Genomic DNA, 6,000 nt, shown 5'->3' with positions numbered 1-6,000 from the left:
GCAGCGTCTGGTGCTGCCCCATATCAAGGAGCATTTCTGCCCTCAGTGAATGGGCTTCAGGTCAGCAGCAGTCCCAGCTCTTCCATCCTGGTGACCCAGGCTGAGGTTTCCAGCTTTCTCACTCTTCTGTATCAGCTCTCTTTGCCATCCTGCTTTCTCCCTGCACTGACACTTTGCTCTCCTCTCCAATTTGCTCTCCTCCCTCTGAGCTGCCCTCCCTGCTGCCCACCATCCCACAGCATTTTCTTCTTTTGAACACCCTCCCAGCAGACACAAACCCATCCTTGCCTTCTGCTGGCAGCGCCTGGCACAAGGAGGACACACACACCACCAGCATGCAAATATCATCACTGAGAACTCCAAATTAAGAACAGCTGCTAAAAATCCTCAAATGAAACGTGATATAGGGTGGCTTTCTCTTTTTTTTCCCCCCCAAAGAACATAGTGAGCATTATAATTAGCTCACAAATACATGTAAATAAAAAAGACTGCTGTAATAAGAAGCCTGGATACTCGTGATCATTGCAATAGTAAAAGTTGCTGCTGTGATGAAAATTAATTACATTTGAGTGGTGTTTGTGAGTAGGCCATTTGGTACAGAATAATAGCTAGAGCAAAAGAGCTTTTACAATCCTATTCGTTGTAATGGATTGGTGGGCTCAAATATACGTTTTTTCATCAGAGTTCCACCCAAAATGAAAAGCAATACATAGAGTTAATTAATTACCGGGCCCTGTAATTAACTGCTCCCCAGGTGTTCGACAGCAGACACTGCTCACTTTGCAGAAGCCCTGCACAAGGCAAGAGGAGGGCCCTGAACTGAATGAAGCCTGAACGGGGCTGGGAAGGGGCGGCTGTGGTCCTCCTGCACGGCGCTGTTCTGCTCTGCCCCGTTCTGCTGCTGTAAGCGAGGAATGATCCTGGCTGGGGCAGTGCAGCTGGGTGCAGGCACATGCTAATTGTTTTAGCCCCGGTTTGTCGTGCAAATGCTTTCCCAGCACTAAAGCTGCTGTCTCCAGCTGCATCAGAAGTCCCGGTGCTTTACGAGCTCAGGCAAGCATCAGCATGGAATTACAGCTGAAGCCTTGATTCTCTTGAGACTGCTTTGGATGGATTAAATACACTTCCCAGATACTCTTCTAAAGCTTCAAGGCAGTAGGAAATAGGAAAAAAAAAACAACACCAAAAACCAACAACAAAAAGCCAAGTTGAACCTCTAAGAACTGCGCCTTTATTTATCAGCTGGAATAAAGCTGATGCATTATGCACATTATGCATTAATTTCATGTTGCATGTGAGAAGGGAGGGCTGGGAGTGCAGCTCTGCCTGCAGTACCTGGGGCTGCTGAGCCTGAGGGATGGAGCTGGTGGCTTGCATCCAGCGAGCACCCACAGCCCATGCAGCCCATGGAGGGGGACTGGGCTCCATCCTCACATCCCCAGAGCCCCCAGCACCATGCTGCTCCTCTGGAAGTTCTGGGGGTGCTGAAGGAAGATGGGCAAAGTCATTCCCATTAGACTGAGGAGGTCCCTCAGTGGCTTTATGGCTTGGTGCTTTCTGAAAGAAACACAATGCTTTGATGACATGCCTTCAAATTGAGATTTGGAAAGCTGGCTTTGCTGGGAGGGGCATCCCGGGCCCCACGGGACCATGGGCTGCATCCTTCCAGGACCATTGCCCATGGAGAGCAGCGTGCAGCAACAGGGACAGAGCATCACCCACATCTGGTGCCCACACCCGGTGCACACGTCGGGTGCCCACGTCTTCTGCTCAGTTCTGGTGCCCACATCCAGTACCCATGGCTGGTGCTCACACTGGGTGCCCACATCTGGTGGAGTCTGCTGGCCTGAGGCAGCACCTGTAAGAGTCTCATCCTCTCCTGCTCCACCTGGGATGGGGATCCTCTCCCATCACCTTCTTGCCAGTCAGGAACATCCTGTTTTCATCAACATAGCTGCAGTTACATGGGATGGGGGCAGATGTCCCTGAGAGGAAATCCCTGTCCTGCCCCAAGCCCTGCCCTGGGGTTCACTGCTGGGCCTCTGCACTGCCCTGCAGCTCCTGAAGCTCCCAGGTGCTGAGCAGCCCCTGTGGATGGGAGGACTGAAACTGGAGCAGAAGGGTTTCTGGTTACTGAGATACAGAGAAATGTGATGGAATGAGTTGAGTTGGAAGGAACCTTGAAGTCCACCCGGTTCCATGGGCAAGGAAACTTTCTACTGTTTCCTGTTGCCCAGTCACAGAATCCCAGAACCAAAGGTGTCCAAAGGGACCTCTGGAGCTCCCCCAGTCTAACATCCTACTGCATGTCCCCAGAGCAGGGCGCACAGGGCAGTGTCAGGCAGCTTAGATTATCTCCTGTCCCACTCCTTCCAACATGACGGATTTATAACAGAAATTTCTTCTGGATTCTCCTTTCCTTGCAGAAAGACTCAGAGGAGAGCTTTGCTCTCAGTGCTCACTTCCCAGCTGCTGTGTTTTTATACAGGTCCAGGTGTAACCCATCCCACAAGGGCTGCCCCTTCTCAGAGGTGCTCTAAGCTGCCCCATGGAGAACATCTTACACCTCAACAAGCTCAACAACAGCTTCTCAATGCATTTCTCTGACTCATGTTGGCTCATTCAGTCGCGTTGCCTTTCATTTTAGTTCCAGGTACTCTAAAGATATTGGCCTTGGACAGTAAATGCTTGAATGGGCATGAGAGCACTGCTCAAAGGGATGAAACAATATCCTTAAATACTCATTAAAAGGAAAATAATGATAATATCAGAAGGAATATGAAATAGAGAAGTGATGTGATCTTTGAACGTTTGCAATACAAAACCATCATAACGAGCTAAAAATAAAGTGCTTACATTTAGCCAATTAGCTCAATCAAATTATTCCTATAGTAAGGCCCTATGGAGAGACACGCAATCTGCCAGACATAATGCTAACTGCCCCCAAGGACAGGACTGAGGTGCCCATATGGGGGTGTCAGCAGCAGGGTAATTCCTTGTAGGACCACCACCACCTCTCCAGGGCCAGAGGTGCCCTAGCAGAAGCACCAACCTGGTGCTGCTGTTCTGCTGGCTCTGGCCTACCCAGCCACTGCGGGTCCTCAGTGTCAAGGCCTCCACCACCCCCACCTGCTCATCCTGACCGTTTGATGTTCAGAGCCACAGTGTGACAGCCTGGGGCTGTCCAGCCAGTGCGGAACAGTGCTTCAGTTTTATGCATGCAGAGGGCTGCGCAGTTCATGTGAGCGTTTGAAGGGAGAAGGTGGGTGATTCATCGTTATAAATCACAGTTAGAAGACACATAATCGTTTGTTATTAAATGAATGGAGGATAAATCAAGCACTGAGCGTGAGTCTAAGAAATGCCACAGAAGTGACGGGGCAGGCAGCAGGACAACACGCTCTGCTCCATGGGCAAATGGTGTGTGGCCCATGGGCTGCTGTGCAATGGGGAAAGGGTCTGTGCTCACACCGTGGCCCGCATCATCGTACCAGAGATGCACTGGGCTGGGTTCAGAGTGCAACATCCCCAACAGCGACAGCTTACGGGAAGAAGGGGAAGTTCTGCATCTTCTGCCACCAAATCAATCATATTTTACAGAAAGTGGAATTGCTATGACCTCTGCAGTGCTGGGATGGCTGATGGACAGCAGCACCAGGCTCCAGCAGCACCGGGCTCCAGCAGCACCACCCGCAGCAGCTGCCTCTGCCAGCTTTGGGCAGCTCTGCCCTGCACACACACAAAACTGAGGGAGCAGCAAAGTGTTGGTCCCTGCCTGCCTGCCCTGCAGGGGCTGCATCTGGGGAATATGCACTGCTCACAGCCATGGCATGCTGTGCTGGGCTCCTGGATGCTGCTGTGCTGTGCCATGCTGAGCTCCCTGTGGCCCATTACCAGCTGTGATGTCACAGCTGGTGCCAGGAGAGCGGCAGCTCCTGCAGTGCTGGTGCACATCTGCACTGTGCTGCTGGGCACACAGCAGCCTTGCACACATCCCTGTCCCACAGTAAGTGTGCTGCAAGGTGTTCAGTTTATCTGCATCAAGCTTTCATATATTCTGCTACATCCTATCTGAAATCTCATTAATCGGTTACAAATCATTATGTTTGAAGCTCATCCATGGTCTAAAGATCATTCCAAGCTACTCATTGGTACAGGTGAAGGAGAACAGAGTTGTGAGTGCCAAAATCAACTTCTACATCATTATGGCAATCATTACATGTGCAGAAGGCATCCTTGGGACAGCACAGAGTCAGCTGCAAAGTGAAGAAATGAGGAGAGATGGAGAAGCAGTGAGTGCAGTGTGCCCAAGGGGGATGAGCACAGGAAAAACTTTGTTTAGAGATTAACCACTGCTTTCGTGCTGCTCTTTGGTTTGGTTTTCATCCTGCTTATGTCCAGTTCTCTTCTATTTCCACTTGTGGATCATCTGAGCCCATTCAAAAGAAGGCAGCAGAGTGTGGATACAGCCAATGCTGTGCCATCTCCAGGACGAGACTGCTGCCACCTCAACTGGGTCTCAAAGGGAAGGAACAACAAGAAGATGATAAATCCAAATTGCTGTCAGAAATATTCTTTATTTTTCCACATTTATAATGTTTTCTCACAGCACAATGCCAGAGAGCTGTTAAACACAAATGTGAAGTTCATAACTTGGTAAAATTTCCAAATATTTTCCTTCTGGAAATTCATGATTGTGCACATGGGAAATGTGTTTAAATTGAAATAACATTTTCAATCCGGCATGCAATGACAGAAATGACATTTTAAAGAGCTGCAGTATGAGTGTCCCAGCAAAAATCACATGCAGGAGAAAAATGAGAGTATTGTAAAGCAGTCCCTGCTCAGAAGAAATGGCATCCATGAAGCACCAAACTTTGGGCACTTTGGGCACTTCGGAGTTGCACAATTCCATCCTGATTCTCTTCTCTTTTTTCCATGCATCTTTCTACAGTGCTGTTTAATTTTCAGTTGCAGAGGTGAGGAGTGCAACCACAGCACGGTGTCGCACCAAATGAGGCAATAACTGCACCTCCTCTCTCTCATAGCACATTTATCACTGTGGTGCCACCGTGCTTCCCAAGCGCGCACCGAGCGACGCACGCAGCGCTCGTGGAGCTGCTACAAGTTTCCCTCCTCCTCCAGACACAGCACAGAAGAGGAGAAGGAAGCAGCAGCGAGCTCCAAGATAGCTTTACATTCCTGTTGACAGCATTAAGATTAATGCTATCTCTTCGCAGTTAGCAGATGGCGGGAGCATGTCCAGTAGCTGGGACTGAAGCCACGCTTCTCCACTAGCTGTAAAAGCATTATTATTTTGGTCATGTTGGAAAAATGTTCTTCTGCTTATTTTATCAGAACTGTGCTCGTAAGTCATGAGTGCCCATGTCGCTATCTGCCCACCTGCTGCAGTCCCCACTCGTGCCTCAGGCAAAATGCAATCACAGCTTCTCATGAATAAGGATTTGGGGTCACTCTGTGGCAGCAGCTGCAGGCCCTGCTGAGGCTGTATGGCGGTGCAGCACAGCACTTCTGGACCTCAGCAAATGATCCCATTAAAGATCTTCCACTTTGACCACCAACCCACAGGTAAAAATAATAAATTGCGTTAGAATGACCTTTTGACCTCAGATTTGAGGGCTCAGAATGTTTGGCAATACTGTTTGCATCCAGATGAAAAGTTTTGTTCCACCTGTAAGAAATTCATTTTATTTTCCATTTGGCAAAAGCATAGCAGTGCATTTAGATGGGTAAAGGCATCTCTGAAAAATTAATGTTGCTCCAGAAGCCTCATATCCCCATCACATCTTTTCGCTGCCTGACCCAGAGGAAAGACATCCACTGCAGGGTGTTGCCATGACCTGAGGTGGCACCTGAGACGTTGCCTCACTCATTTGAGCCTGACTCAAATCTGTTGCTGAGTTTCCAGCTCACAAAGAATCAAGGGCTGCTCCCATCACCACTGTCACGAAGTGCCAAACTATCTCATGACCTCAAACC

The sequence above is a fragment of the Lagopus muta genome, chromosome 6, assembly GCF_023343835.1.
Source record: "Lagopus muta isolate bLagMut1 chromosome 6, bLagMut1 primary, whole genome shotgun sequence".
NCBI lineage: Eukaryota > Metazoa > Chordata > Aves > Galliformes > Phasianidae > Lagopus > Lagopus muta.
The sequence above is the reverse complement of the archived record's forward strand: the minus strand, read 5'-3'. Positions refer to the sequence as shown.